We start from the raw sequence: 17,163 nt of genomic DNA on the forward strand, positions 1-17,163 counted from the left end.
ATCAAAACATCACCCGAGAAATTTTGGAGGCTGATCACGCCAACATCTCGCTCGATTGACTCATTCACGATAAGCGGCCAAAGAACATGCAATGAAGAAATAGTTTGTTCCGCCTTCAACAACCACTTCAAGTCTGTTTTTACTTGTGATAACGGCATCCTTCCTGATTTTTCAATATCGCTCCCACCTATTCCAGACTTAGTCATCTCCGAGAATGGCATTTTAAACTTACTGCTGAATCTGGATGTTAAAAAATCAACCGGGCCAGATGGCATTCCAAATGCCTTCTTGATTGATTTGTGGGGTTTAACGTCCCAAAACCACCATATGATTATGAGAGACGCCGTAGTGGAGGGCTCCGGAAATTTTGACCACCTGGGGTTCTTTAACGTGTGCCCAAATCTGAGCACACGGGCCTACAACATTTCCGCCTCCATCGGAAATGCAGCCGCCGCAGCCGGGATACGAACCCGCGACCTGCGGGTCAGCAGCCGAGTACCTTAGCCACTAGACCACCGCGGCGGGGCCCAAATGCCTTCTTGAAGCGCTACGCAGAATGGTGTTCTCGCTATTTGTTTATTTTGTATACCCATTCGTTGAATGAGGGCCAACTGCCAGATGACTAGAAGATCGCCAAAATTAAGCCTTTACACAAAGCGGGAGACAAGTCATCTATTCCGAATTACCGACCGATTTCCCTTATATCAACATCATGTAAAATTCTAGAACACATTATTCATAAACATATAATTACCTTCCTTAATTCTCATAAAGTATTAACAAATGTTCAACATGGGTTCAGGCGGGGCTTTTCAACGAATACTCAATTAGTGGAAATTACGCATGACTTTGCTCAAGCAATTAACGAAGGGAAGCAGACGGATGCCATATTTATGGATTTTCAAAAAGCCTTCGATAAAGTTTCGCATACTAAATTACTTCACAAATTAACTTGTATTCTACAAAACAAAAAGATCCTTGACTGGATCACAGCATACCTAACAAACAGGCGTCAATTTGTTACGGTAAAAAATACATCTTCCAAACAAGCTCCTGTAAACTCAGGCGTTCCTCAAGGATCCGTCCTTGGGCCTCTTTTTTTTTTTTCTGTTATATATAAATAATATCGTCACTGACCTTTCTGTTCTCATTAGGTTGTACGCCGACGACTGTGTCTTATATGAAAAGATCACCTCAGTTGACGATCAAATTAAACTAAATCGGAACTTTCTAAAAGAAATTTCGTGGTGTGACAAATGGCAGATGCCTGTTAATTTTGGTAAAACAGTTTTTATGAGAATTTCCCTTAAAAAAGACCCTCTTTTGTTCCAGTACTCCACCAACAATACAATTCTGTCAGAAGTAACTCAATACAAGTACCTTGGTCTCTGGATTACAAAAAAAAAAATCTATCCTGGTCAAAGCACATAGATTTTGTAGTAGCTAAATCTCTCCGTAAACTTTTTTTTTTTTCCTAAGGCGTTCTTTAAGATCAACCACACCAAGTATTCGTCTCCTCGCTTACAATGCCATTATCCGTCCTATACTGGAGTATGCTGTGGTCATATGGGACCCGTTCACTCAGACTGATATCCAAAAACTTGAAAGGGTGCAAAAAAAAGGTTGTTAGGTTCATTTATAACTCGTACGGTCCTACTTCAATTACAAAACTTCTCTTGGAAAGCAAATTTCCAAACATTCTGGACCAAAATAGAATATTGCGCTTAAAATTTCTTTTCCAGTTAATAAAAGGTCACTATGCAGTTGACACATCACATATCGTTCACTTTTCATCGGGTTACGGAACAAGACAGAGACACAATCTCACTATCTCTCCATTGATGCAACGAACAAATTGTTTCAAATATTCTTTTTTTTCCGAGGACTATCGTGGATTGGAACAATCTACATAACGATGTTGTTACCCTAAATACATTGTCTGCATTTGAAGAGTCACTGCAGAAATGATTGTTATCTATGTTTGTACCTCGCTTTATGTTGATTCTCTTGTCTCGAAGAATCACTGTAGCTATCAGTTACATAAGTTTGTATTACATTTATTGTTTGTTTGCCTGTTTCCACGGATGTTTATGTTTATGTTTTGTACCACCCCTGCTATGATCTTGTAAAAGATCGCAGTACCAATAAATAAATAAATAAATAAATAAAAAAAACAAAAAAAGACACACAGAGTGTCTCAAGAAATGTGTCCAGTATTATTTAAAATCACAGAAAGGAGGCATTTGCGAAATACCTGCGGTGTTCTATTTACGTTGGCAGGGGGCATCTTCAGATTTGTACAAAGATTAATTACGGTAGTAATTACAGAAACTAAGACAATTAACTTTTTAACCAGTGGAAATAGCCGCTCGTGTCGATGGGCGAGTCAAAGAACTTCCTACGAATAGTCGACAGCCGCTTTGAAATTTTGGAGAGGCGGCTGCTGGTAATCACCATGGAGTGATGAGCCCCGCCGTGGTGGTCTAGTGGCTAAGGTACTCGGCTGCTGACTCGCAAGTCGCGGGTTCGATTCCCGGCTGCGGCGGCTGCATTTCCGATGGAGGCGGAAATGTTTTAGGCCCGTGTGCTCAGATTTGGGCGCACGTTAAAGAACCCCAGGTGGTCAAAATTTCCGGAGCCCTCCACTACGGCGTCTCTCATAATCATATAGTGGTTTTGGGACGTTAAACCCCACAAATCAATCAATCATGGAGTGATGAGCAATTTATCTGGCGAAACCAAAACCGACGCCCCGAACAGCGCACCTATCATTCTTTGACAACGCCCTCACTGACGACAGTCGCCGTTATCAACAGTCAATCTAGACACTTCGCTTCGGGGCCACTCATCGATGCTCGCTTATTCTTCTCCGCCAGTGCCAAGGAAACAGTCCGAGCAAGTGTGCTTGCAGCAGTTACCCAATGACTGTTCAGAAAAGGCTCTGAAAGGCCGCTCTTCTAACCTTCGCTGTGACTGTGTTGCACCTTCCGCACAGGCATGGTGTTTTTGGCACAAAAAAGAGCAGCTTTCGTTTTATTTGGATTAATTTTAAGCAGGTTCATTCTGAACGATGACGGAATTCTTGAAAGTATATCATTTTCTTCGCTTACAATGTCATCTAAGTTGACGCCATCAAGGATTGTTGTTGAATCGTCCATATATATGACGTATTTAACTGTTGTCACCAGCTGAACAATATCAATAATGTAAACATTGAACATCAGTGGACCAAGCATACTGCCTTGCGGCACACCACAAGTGGGGGGAAAAATGACGAACTATTTTCATTAATGTAAACACCTTGGTGCCTATTGCTATAAGATAAGATTAAATTAAAAATCTGCCAACTCAACCAATGTCATTTGATTCTAATTTGTCTAACAATATATTATGATGAAGCGAGTCAAAGGCCTTATTGAAATCTAGAAAGATGCCGAATGTGAATTCATTTTCTTCAAAGCTATGAAGTATGTCAACAATGCAGTTTCATTGCACTTGCCGATTGTAAAGCCTAACTGTGCATGTGTTAACACATCGTTTATTAAAAAATTTCGTTATGCAGACACGAATACTTTTATTTTTAAACATTTAGAGAAGACAGTAAGGACCGATATAGGCCTGTAGATATTTTCATTGTTGCGGTCACCAATCTTAAAAATGGCCCCGCCGCGGTGGTCTAGTGGTTAAGGTACTCGGCTGCTGACCCGCAGGTCGCGGGGTAAAATCCCGGCTGCGGCGGCTACATTTCCGATGGAGGCGGAAATGTTCTAAGCCCGTGTGCTCAGATTTGGGTGCACGTTAAAGAACCCCAGGTGGTCGAAATTTCCGGAGCCCTCCACTACGGCGTCTTTCATAATCATATAGTGATTTTGGGACGTTAAACTCCACATATTAATCGTAAAAACAACCGATACTCGAGCTTTATTCATGGCTTCTGGAAAAACACCATGTTCAAGAACAAACTTATATATATATATATATATATATATATATATATATATATATATATATATATATATATATATATATATATATATATATATATATATATATATATATATATATATCACCAGTATATAGGCAGCTCATCATTGACTTCTTTTTGCGTAACAACGATTCCCGCATTGCGTGAGATCTGCCCGAATTCATTTTCGTTTCTGAAATAAAGCAATACACAACGTTTAGTCAAAAAATAAATATCACACCTTAGTTTCCGCTCCTATAGCGTTTATTGGCGTACTTGCGAGCATGCTTGAGTGGGGAAATAAACGCTACATATGTTCAGTGGTATCAAGATAACGAGCGGTATAACACTGCTCAGTGAAAGCGACATCTTTTTTTTTTTTCACCAACTATATATATAGTCTTAAAAGATGCTAGTATACGTTATGAGGGGACTCAAAAGCCGCGGCTGTAGAACTCCATGCGCTCTGACGACGCGGGGCAGACGCCTCAGGAAACGCGGTGATCTTTCCAAATGATTGCACATGATACTTGACAAGCGGCTCTCGTGAGCGATAAGAGGTGCGGCTTCGCCCAAGAGGAAAAGATAATACTGCTATCTCGGAAGTAAAAATGAACTTTCATTGCTGGCATTGCGGTATTTCGTTAGACATCATCTGCTACAGCACTGCCATTCATGAGAAATTTGCCAGACTATTCGAGACATATATAGAGTTTTTTTTATAAATTACCTAGAGATAACTCTGCCACTTGTGTTTAGGAAAGTTCCAATTCATGGCGTTTCACTCAGAACGGTAATAATGGGTAGTACACGGACTTGTCTTATCTTTCTTCTTTCGGCTTTGTTTGGCTCCATGTGGCCCTCAGGCGCTTTGTCGCAAGTTTAAGTTCATCGAATGTTTAGCAGTTTCAGTTCACCACTGAAACCTCTTTAGGCTCAGCAATTCGAATCGGCTCATAAAATTCTCATCGATCCATTATTTTATCCGAAACAAACGCCATGCGCAATAATAAACAATCTAATGTGTTTTTTTTGTTATTTGCTCGTTCAAATTGACTTTTTGATTTGCACATTTTAATCACTGCGTTTTCCTTAGAAATGGGCTTTGATGGTGTGACCCGATCTGTTATCTCTCTTAGTTTCTACGTAACACCCAACTGTGATGATGATTATGATAGTATATTGTGACGGCATCTAGGTTCGTTTCCAGCATGTAAGAATCGAGTACACTGTCCTTTGAGGGGGGGGGGGGGGGGGGCATAGGCTTAACATCCCTGCTTCAGGAAATATCGATGTCATTCTTATATGCGAGCGTAGGCGTGCGCAGTCTGTCCAATCAGAGGGAGGGAATAAGGGGGGCAGGCTATCATTTCAAAGTCCCACAACGCGTTGGACGAATCTAAAAGACATGCTTAACAGTGGATTAATTTTTTTTAATTAAAAGTGATGAAGCGCTGCTCACAATGGTCCCCAGCTGTGTGGCGCTGAAGGTGAAAACAAATTATAGAAACACAACGTCGGGAGCCATCGGCCGCCATTATCGTCGAAACCCAGCGTGGCCATAACACTACCCTTTAAATAATGACGGGACAGGTGCGACTGAAAGTATGAGGCAGACTTTCCGTCCCCCCCTCCTTCCCAGGTTATTTGAAGGCACTGGCACACACCCTGCACCCCCCCCCCCCCACTCATGCGCACGTGTATGCATGCATGCGAGCACTGGACCAACAGACTCGTGCCAAATATAGGTTGTAGTACCTACTAACTCGATTTACTAACTACTTGTCACGTATCTTACTAACCGGTAAGTAAAAGCGGTTAGTGACGGAGAGGTTAGTGTTAACCGTTAACTACACTCGCCGTTAAAAACACAGTTAGTAATGGTTGGTAACGTAAGTAGTGACGGATACAAACTAACAAAAATGTAGTAGCCACGACCATATATGTTCGCCTCACGAATCACCCGTTTTTATCACGGCCCAATTCGCGAGCACCAACATTGCGATGTATTATTGGGTAATTATGCACATAATCTCACTAATATTTAGAAAAAAATGTTTGACGATTTTGAGTACTTCGTAGTTCGTACTCGACTATGGGAGAGCAGTGAGCCGTCCCGATGATGTTGTCATTGCTTCCGATTGAGCCTGCTGTACGTATGCAGGAGTGTGTTTAGAAAAAATGGGTAACGATTTCGAGTACAGGGTATACTCTACTATGGGAGAGCTTAAAGCCGTCCCGGGCTGTTCGTATGCAGGACAAACTGAATTTGTACGATTTAAAGCCCACGCGACAAGTAGTCCCAGAAGTATTTTAGTGCTAACTTTTGGGAACGCAGCTGGTGGTGCTGGCGGGTGGTTATGCTTTAGGTCAAACAATTTGAGTTACGCATTTTTGTTTAAGCAGCGTACAAATCTATTTGAAGAACATGTAACGTAGCGTCGAACTTTTAATCAAGCATATTAAGACAAGTGATGTTTATTTTGCATAATACCTCTTCAACATGGCCTAGTATACAAGACCGAAGGCGGGCTACCGAGTTGCCATGCATCGCCCCAGTGAACTTTAGTGGATATCCGTGCTGTTAAATAGGTTGTTAGACGTTCGTAATAATAACATCTAAGGCTTTTTTCAACAAATGTTTGCTGGAAGCTAGCGGTGAAGTTGTAAACCACTTTAAACTTTAAGAGAGTTTTGTCGTGTATATAGCGAACACTTCCTCTCTACGAAATGAATGATTGCGCAATAAACACATCACACAAAGACAGAGACGACAACACTGGCGCAATGTTGTCGTCTCTGTCTTTGTGTGCTGTGTTTATTGCGCAATCACTCTTTTCAGAAATAATGCACCAACTAGCCCCCAAACGTGTGCTACCAGATCATAACGAACACGCTTACACCCTGGGAAAATGCATTTTCAATTATAAAAACACCCACATAATTGGATGTTCCCGATCCCGTAAGCAACCTTATTACTGAAGAGCAGAAAATTAAAAGAGTAAATCCAATTGCATCAGCATGGAAGGATAGAAATCCGCATATATGCACCTAACTCTACAGACAAATAAAGCAGCGTAAACCACCACGTGGACAGAGCGTTTGCGCTGCACAGCAAAACAATGAAAATTCGCAGAATATGCGTAAATACGTAGTGAGCTTGCAGATAGCCCCCAAACTGACGGACATTTTAATCTGAACCCACATATTATTCAGTGCTTCTTTCATTATCGACCTAGGATTATTAGCTTGCACTCCTGTCACAAGGGGCACAGGTGTGTTGATAACCCACAATACCGTAAGCTCCTAACGAGTGTTTTGGTATACTAACACTTATTTACGCAAATGAAAAAGGCTGTTTGGGAAAGCAAACAACCTTACACCTTCATTATTTGCAAATTCTACAGACAAACAGGTGTTTTCGTTGCTTGAAACCGTGGTTCTGGCACGTGAAAACGGAAACATTTTGATCTCATGGTGATAATGTTGCTACATTATCTGTCTGCGTCATTAATGTTGCAGTGTTCGATAGTGTTGCGTCACTAGTATGTAGCATTAGTGTAGCAGTAGACCGTCCTGGCCCGTGATAGGGCCTACTGGTCCTGTTATAAGCCAGGACGTTTTACTTCCCGTTTCCAGTACGGACAGCTATAACTTGCTGCGTGTGGTCTCGCGACCGAATAATGCTTGAGAACCAGTCAGAAGTTGGTAGCGCCAAGCGAACCACACACTCAGAGCCAATGTTCCAATACACAATTGCATGTTTTACATACAATATTCATTGAATGCTATGCCATTCTTTGTACAGCACCAGTGATAGTATGAACGAGTTTGTAATTGCCTAAGTGTCACTGATTGCGCCCTGTTAAGCGTGATATGTGGAGGGAATAGTCTCCTACTCGCGTGATATTGTCCGTTGTGTGTCGTTGGCGAATGTCTGAGTGTGTTTTCAAATCCACCAGAGTCGAGGCCATTTGTAGAAGCGCTCCGGTCAGTGAGTTCGTAGGCAGCCCTTTTAGCCAACTCATTTGGATTTTTGGGCAACTCTTCGATATTTCCCAAATGAGCTGGAAACTAACAAACATACTTTAAGCCTTGTACTTTGATTTCTTTAATTATTCTGGCCGCTTGAGGAGCTACTTTTACTCTACTGAAAGCCACTTACGATTTTAGAATCAGTTTAAATTTTATTGAATCTCGTGCCTGCAATTCCCAGTGCTATGGCAGGTTGTTCACCGGCTTCAGCTTTGCATGTATAGAGTGTAGATCCACTGACTGTATGCCCCCTGGTCATCCAACGACTGCAGAGTCACTACAAAAAAAAAGTTAAACAAAACGACAGTAACGATGTTACTTCAACCTGCGGACGAAACTAGTAATCAAGGCAGTGACATGGTCACCGTTCACACACACACACACACACACACACACACACACACACACACACACACACACACACACACACACACACACACACACACACACACACACACACACACACACACACGCACGCACACGCACACGCACACGCACACGCACACACACACACACACACACACACACACACACACACACACACACACACACAAGCTGGATATGTCGGTTTAATATCGACCAACTGTGGTTATTCGACTCCGGGATTGAACACACGACGTGCAAGCACACGAGGTGTGATAGAAATAATCGGCCTACAAGCAACCACCCGATTGCTGCGTAGCATCCGCCGCGGAGCAGGCTCTCGCGTGGGTGGGCGAGGAAGCACTGAAGTGGTTTCGGTGGCCAATGTGGACGGCGCAGTTCCACACGGACAAGGACTTTGTGTGGTCGTACTGGGTCGGGGCTCCCCGCATGTCTCATTGAGCTAGGCGGCACTGGCTTCCTTTCTTTCGCCGGACCCTTTCGTACAGTCCCTATGCTGCAGTCCATCAGCGATGAGTCCTGTTTTTTTTTTCCGGTATGCATTTAAACCATTGCGCTGTCAATTATTCCATGATGACCATATTTGGGTACGGAGTTCTCTAACCACAGTAGTCACGGGTATGGCTGCTTTCCGTTTGCTTAGCGGTTTGAGGGGTGGTACAGCTAGGACAGCCTTTGTACGTGCAAAAGGTAATGACGCAACACAAGGCGAAGAAAACAGGAAGTGCAGCCCCGTACCTCTTTTTTCTTTCGCCTTGCGTTGAGTCATCTTGCACAGTGTGAACCCAAGCAGCACAACAACATGTTCTGATCTGCAAAGGTATGGTATTCAATGAGTGCAGTTTCATTGCGGCTTTCGTGAGGAAAGGACCGCTCTTTTCTCGTTATCGCTGTTAAACACGTCGTATAAAAGACACATAGTTTACAATGCACCCCCCCCCCCCCCCCGTTCCGTCTTCACTCAGATGCTCATTTCTACGTCCGCTGTGGCCTCCGTAATAATTTCAATGATATTCAACACTCTTGGGATCACTCTCAGCAGTGCCGGCTCAATCCGGTGCTGTCCTAGACAAGCTTTTTTTTTTTTTTGGAAGCTCACACGAACAATTCTCTATGAAGTCCTCAAAACGCCCCGCCGCAGTGGTCTAGTGGCTAAGGTACTCCGCTGCTGACCCGCAGGTCGCGGGTTCAAATTCCGGCTGCGGCGGCTGCATTTCCGATGGAGGCGGAAATGTTGTAGGCCCGTGTACTCAGATTTGGCTGCACGTTAAAGAACCCCAGGTGGTCAAAATTTCCGGAGCCCTCCACTACGGCGTCTCTCATAATCATATGGTGGTTTTGGGACGTTAAACCCCACATATCAATCATCAAAGTCCTCAAAACGGTACGCCGCGGTTGAAGTGACGACACCATCGAAACAGTGCTAAAAGCGCGGTAGAATTCGCATCATTTGAGCAAGAAACACGCGTACATTATTGAACAAAGGAAGCCTAAGGCTGAGACGCAATGAAACCCGAAGAGAAAAAGAAATAGCGCTGCCTCTGTTATTTTTTTTCTTCTTCGGCTGGCTGCTCAGTAACGAAAGAAAAATCGATGTGAGCGCTTTTTCTTCTTTCTTACATATCTCATTCTTTTTTGAATTACGCAATGACGGTTTAGGAGAAGGCGGCGAGTCGCGGAGACCAAGCGGCGCAGCTGCAGCCGTTGCCTGCCTGCGCCACACGCAGTCTCCCACGGACGCTCAGAGAACAGTTTGCGCATGCGCGCACGCGGTCGGCGCCTCCCGTGACGCCAGCATTCTCCGTCTCGCCTTGTGGCCGGAGTGACGTTCAGACTTGAGTCAACGGCAGTTCTAACCCAACCTGCAGCCGTCACCGGAAACCAGCGCAATGGCGCAGGCGTTTTCTTGCGAATACACTTGAGGACGCGGAATGCAGGAAAGTATTGACAGCTACGCGAGTTCCGGCGACGGCAGTCGCGCGCACATGAGAAGAAATGTGGTCTCAGGGGAAGGAGGGGAAAATTTCTCGTTGGTCCGTTATAGGTCGATCACATTAGGGCTATACTCTGTATCATACTTAAGCTCGAAGAAAGCCACTAAAACGGCACCGAAAAAAAAAAAAAGAAAACTGAGAGTCAGTGAAGACAGAGGTGGCTCTGTGTTCACTATCTTTGCTTCTGCCCCTGTCTGCTTCAGCCTCTCAGTTCTTCCTTTTTCGACGTTTTAATGGCCTTTTTTTTTTTTTAATCTAGATTGAGTATATATGTACGCCCGACAAGTAACACTCTCGAATCCATTTAATGGCTAAGGCACTCGGCTGCTGACCCGCTGCAGCTCGCGGGATCGAATCCCGGCCACGATTTCGGTGGAGGCGAAAATGCTTGAGGCTCGTGTGCTTAGATTTAGGTGCACGTTAAATAACCCCAGTTGATCGAAATTTCCGGAGCCTTCCACTACGGCGTTTCTCATAATCATATGGTGGTCTTGGGACGTTAAACCCCAACAATTCAATTCACTGTTGAATCCGTTTCGTACATCGAATGCATACACAGGATGTTTTTTTTTATTATATGGGGGGGGGGGGGGTGTTTATGTGTAGCACGGCTATAGCTTTGTCAACTGGTGGTCGATGTGCAAGCGTATAAATGATTTAGTACCACCCGAAAGGTTAAAACATAATAAAACGTTGGGGGATATTAGAACCTCCTCAACTTCCCTTGGTTAAGGCCCTGAATGCAATTACCGCTGTGAAGGTGTGCTAGAAGTTCAGCCGGCAAGATGTGTCAGTACGCGCGTCTCGCGCTTGGCTTTCATGGTTGTAAACGCTCGCGCGAGAAGAGCGCGTAATGCGTCGCGAAAGGCTTCAAATGAAACACCAAAAGAGGAAACAAACAGCCGCTTAGCGTTGCAGAAGAACTCAATTCACAGCCATGTACTTCTGTTTGTTTTTATTTGAGACTCATTGAATCTTCACTTATCACTCAGCCTAAACATGAAAAGGAATCAGATTACGGCTGGTAAAATCATTGGACTATTTCATGGTCTGCATGCATATACTACCAGAAGTCTCGCAGCCTCCACAGCGTTGCACTTGATAAATAAAACGGAGTATGGCTACATGAAGGTGTACTCCGGATTATAAACATATGCGACGCTTACGTGGTAGAAACGGGTTAGCACAACAATTGCGTGTATAACATGACATCCACTCGGCGTTTCCAGCAGCATTCATTCGATTAGGAAAGTATAGGCCACTTCAAGCACGACTAGCCCATATTAAAGCTCGTTCAAGACTGCGTAGTAAGTAGAGTTGCAGTCACGCATCTTGCACGAAACGATATTTACGCAGATCGAGGGTGATAATGAGGTCAACATAGGAGGTGTGCCTGGTTCAGATGCGGTACATGAGGAAACTCTAGTACAACGTGATGTGGAATTTCGATGAATAATGAGTGCTCGCTTTACTCAATAGAACCAAGATTTTCGATGCAATCAGTTCAATGCAAAAGCTTGGCCAATAAAACCAAGATTTTCAATGCAAAAAGCAAACTCTTCCACGGCTTCGCTATTCAATCTTTCCTTTTCTTCTTGCTCTATTTTTTTTCTCGTTGTAGCCGTCACTGAGCCGCTACCTTCCCCTCCTCCTCGCACATCCACTCGCCTGTTGCCCGCAGTGCGTTCAACGGCCGCGTGCGCGGGGTACATCCACGCTGTGCGGAACGCACCTGGTCGCTCTCCACCCAACAGAGAAAGCGGACTGACTAGTCGCGCGACGACTGCGTTGCGGACGCGAGTGAAAAGAAGAATGAGAAATAAATCGCGGGAAAGGACAGAGCGAGGGGGGAAGGGAAAGGTGTTGCCCAGATTGGCAGGGCCGATCAGGCAGCCATATTCAGTTCGCTTCCTCTCGTATTGATCCCTCTCTCAAGGTGCGCATGCGCGCAAGGAGGAGAAAGAAAGGCACATGGGAGTCACCAGTGCGCCTGCGCACCGGCGACATCGAGCAATCATGCGGGAGTGACTTGTGTTCGACGTCAAGTTACGCCGGTTACACTCCGCAAACAGGCTCCAACGGCACTGGTGATGCCACGAGTCGCGGCGGCGGCTGACATCCCTCTTTGCTGGTTTTCTTTTTTTTTTTCTGGACGCGGTGAGATAAGTTGCGCCTGCTGGGGCCTGACTGGGGCCGTCCCGATAGCGCCACAGAGTCGCCAACCCGCGTCCGTCCACATGTCCTTAGGTCATTCTTCACTCCTGAGCGACACCAAGTAACTCGCCTTAGGAAGAGGACACTGTCGTTTGTCACGATGGCATAGCAGCCAGTAATAATAATAATAATAATAATAATAATAATAATAATAATAATAATAATAATAATAATAATAATAATAATAATAATAATAATAATAATTACACCCTTCGAAAGAAGCCATAAGTGCACTAACTCAAGCCGGTCGAGATGAGTCATGAATTGTGAAGGTGCTAGCATCGAGGCCATCGAGTCAGTCGGCGTCTATAACAGGTTTGACAGTCCGCGGTAACAAAGACTTATCCCGAGCGTCAAGGGAAAATGCGCCGACTGGCGTTCTGCGGCTTTATAAGTGCACTAACATTCTACGCTTTCGTTGCTTTTGAAACGAAGGAGTCGAGGTAACACCAAAACATTCTTATTGCTTCTCCTCTCTGCTTTGTTCAGTCGAGTTGGGACATGCTTCAACCGTACCGTGGTTCAAATGTGCGTGCTCCATAGCCGACCTCGCACTTTTTTTTCAGAAGCGCACACACGTGCCCACTTTATGTGGATCACAGCGCTGAACGTGCCGACATTGCTGCTTCTATTCATTAACGTAGTCCGGGGGAAGGGGGAGGGGCAGAAAATCCCCCACCTCCCCGAAATTTGTCAATTTCCAATTTTAGCAATCTTCTTTTAACCTCTCTGGTTTCTCTCTTTCTTCCCGCTATATGCCCCGCCGCGGTGGTCTAGTGGCTAAGGTACTCGGCTGCTGACCCGCAGGTCGCGGGTTCAAATCCCGGCTGCGGCGGCTGCATTTCCGATGGAGGCGGAAACGTTGTAGGCCCGTGTACTCAGATTTGGGTGCACGTTAAAGAACCCCAGATGGTCCAAATTTCCGGAGTCCTCCACTACGGCGTCTCTCATAATCATATGGTGGTTTTGGGACGTTAAACCCCACAAATCTATCTATCTTCCCGCTATTCTTACAGGGCCGTCGAAGCGACTGAGAATTCGCAAAGATGCGTCGGCTTGTTTTGGCGGCTTTTTGTCACTCTCTTCGTGGAAGGGGTGGCAGCAAACTGCCATAATCACCCGACGGAATGGTTTACTGCCCTTTTTTGCTGCTTGGTATGGCCGTATAAGGCCTGGTACTACTTTAACGACTTCATAAATAAACTCTAAAATTAAAAAAAAACAATATCTGGAGAATTATGCTCTCTGCAACTATATATAGACTCAATATACACGTATTGTGTCTGGTTTTGGTTGACCTGGTTGGGAACGTTCAGGATACGTGGGAAATCCCCGCCTCCTGGCGTGTATACGTAGTACTGGTGCACGTAAGCAATCACGGTAGTTGAAGTGGTCAATTCTGAAGTATCAATTCTCAGCGCACGTAACGCTGTTACAATGTTTACGATGGTCCAACAAAGGACCACAACAGACTTAAACAAGTTTGAAAAAATTATTTTGCAACCACGAACAAACAGTTAGAAACAGCAGTGTTACTCACTTTTTTGATCCATTACTAACTTCTTGTTGTCTTTTAACTACCTACATTAGCAGGCATTCAAAGGTTGCAATGGTTACTAACTCCTGCGTACCGTTACTTTTTGCTATGCACGTACCTGTTAAACGAACTTATTAAATGAATCTTCGAAGTTATTATTACGAGCTTTTTGCAACCTATTTACTAGCACGGAGATTTCACTCGATCCAGTTCACTGATGCGATATCCATAAGCTTTGAACCTCCCTCTTGAGTCCTGAATATTAGGCCATGTTGATGTGGTATTATGAAAAAGAGTCAGTATAAATTATTTGTATTAATATGATTAATTAGAAGTCCTACTATCCGTTACCTCACGCACCTAATAAAATTGTATACTAGCTAATTACAGACACATAACTTATACATAGGTAAGGCTATGTATACTCCTGAAACCACTTGTGAATTATACGTATAACGTACCCTTACAAGCAAGTTAGAAAAACAGTATCCCGTGACCTTGTCGTTACGCATTTGTGTTGTTCTCATTCACGGCATTATGGGCTGTTATGACCGTCGTCGGTAGTCGCCGTGCTGTCGCTGAGAAACGTAGCCGGGCAGCGCTCCCACGCCCGGAACCCCAGTTTCTCGGATCCAGCGGCGGGGAGCGACAAAAGGATTAGAAGACGGTCCGTGAGCCAACGTCCCGACAAGCAATTCCTCCGAACCGGCTTGTTTAGCGAGACGGCGAAGCAGACCGACCGCACAGGTCGTGTCTCCACAATTCAAGTACCTACTCTTTGGCGCTGCCCTTCATGGGAAAAGCGGAAGAAGCAACCCAACCGCCAAATTGTTCCGGGAAGGAACACCATTTCCCCTATCCCCAGAGCATAGCGTAAAGAGGGGCAATAACTATTCGGCGGACCATGTGCTACTGAATTTTGCCGTGTGGGCGGTGTCTTCGCTGCGTGTGTGTGTGTGATTGACGTTCCAATCAAGAAGAAGGAGCCCGACAGGGTTTAAAACGACGCTGCAGAGTGCAGGACGTCGCTCTGTAACGGTTCAACCACCGTGCTCGTGGTTTGTGAAACTTCTAACCTCATGCTGTAAATAATTGTAAATAGTGCCATAAACCTGTTTGTTTTTTCGTATCCCCATCTTGTGAGCGTTCGTTTCCTCGACCCGAAGCTACACCACGCTACCACGAGAGACCGGGCAGACCCCGGTCCGCAACAACTGGTGTTCAGCGGTGGGATGCGACTCAGCACCGGGATCCGCAACAACTGGTGTTCAGCGCTGGGATTCGTAGCAACAACTGGGTAACAGCGCTGAGAGCCACGACAGGGCTTAATAACCGAATGATGTATTGCAGTGTTGCTGGTGGCGCAATTAATCATTGAAAAACGGGTGATTCGTGAGGCGTAATGATCGCAGTTACCACGCTGTTTTTTTTTTTTGGGGGGGGGGGGTGTAAACGTTACTACCCACATTTCAATAGTTAGTGACGACAAGAGTAGAAACCAGTACTGTGTTTGTAACGGTGAGGGTAGTAGCATTTACTAACCTCCCCGTCACTAATTTCATTTACTAAGATGGTAGCAACATAAGGGAAAAATAAGTAAACCAAAGTTAGAAAGTACTACAACTTTTTTTTTTAAAGAGTGTGTTTCTAGGAGTTGTTAAAGAACATGCACTTTGTCGCGGTCGCATGACTTGAAAGGCACAACTTGCTGAATAGTGGCACTAAGTCACAGAACTGTAACCTTGTAGCCTCTCTGTTTTTGCAAACATAGCCATTAAAAAATAATGATAAGAGGCGCAAGAAATCAGTCGGCAGAATTTCCTTGTACTTCCAAGCGAACTCCATGAATTTTGTGCGGTGCACGCACGAGGGAGGGGTAAAACGATTTCTATATATTCTCGTGTCATAAAAGTTTTGGAACAGATGAGCCAAAGCTCCGAAGCGTCGAAGTCTGCTCTGTCAGTTTGTTTTTGAGTCATGCAGCTGCCATATATAATACGGAGACGAACGAAGCTTGGTGTATTTGTGAAGCATGCTGCCCACTTGGCGCCTAATCCAGGGAAACTTAAACATCGGAAAACTCTGCCTTGCCCGTAGAGAGAAATCTGCACTAAATTGGCATCACGATGCGCAAATATTAAAAAAAAAAGAATGTAAAGAAACTGTAATGCAACAAAAGGAGTACATATATATGCGTGGTCATTGCGTCCAAGCTTTATTATTACAGTTATACCGCACCTCTGGCTGAAAGAGCACTCTCCAAGATTAGTGACGTCGAAAGAAGGACATCTGGATACACTCGAGCTGCACCCCAGAACAATCTATTTCTAAATAAGCTTTCACTGGGAACGGCTGAAACTTTCAGTGCTAGCGTTGATCTTATAAGACAGGACAACAGAGGGAGGATCAAGCGTATCATTTTCTTAAACGTCAGAAATAAGTAGAGAACGAATTATACTTTGATTTGATTTGTGGGGTTTAACGTCCCAAAACCACCATATGATTATGAGAGACGCCGTAGTGGAGGGCTCCGGAAATTTTGACCACCTGGGGTTCTTTAACGTGCACCCAATTCTGAGTACACGGGCCTACAACATTTCCGCCTCTATCGGAAATGCAGCCGCCACAGCCGGGATAAAACAAATTATACTTTCTTGGAGTGTACATAAAGGGCATGTAATGCAATATACGGGGAGCTCTAGAAGTCGATAGCGCCTTAAGCGTCTCTCCGAAATTGAAATCGTCACCTTCCTTGCGTTCTCTCGGAACGCTGATGGTCACGTCCACTAAACCTCTGTGCACGAAATAATAATTAAAAAAAACCGTCCAAGTATAAATTAACTTCCGAAATATACGGATATTAATCTCTAATTGGGCTTTCCCCGTCGTTATCGCATACATACAGACACAATGGTATGCATGTACCACTGATGAAAATATGTTCTAGATTTTCCGCGCCCAGTCAAACCCAGCGTACGTCCTGAAATGCTGTAATCGTATCCATAAAACACTCGCTTTAAAGGCTTAATTAGTGC

The sequence above is a fragment of the Rhipicephalus microplus genome, chromosome X, assembly GCF_043290135.1.
Source record: "Rhipicephalus microplus isolate Deutch F79 chromosome X, USDA_Rmic, whole genome shotgun sequence".
NCBI classification, from domain to species: domain Eukaryota; kingdom Metazoa; phylum Arthropoda; class Arachnida; order Ixodida; family Ixodidae; genus Rhipicephalus; species Rhipicephalus microplus.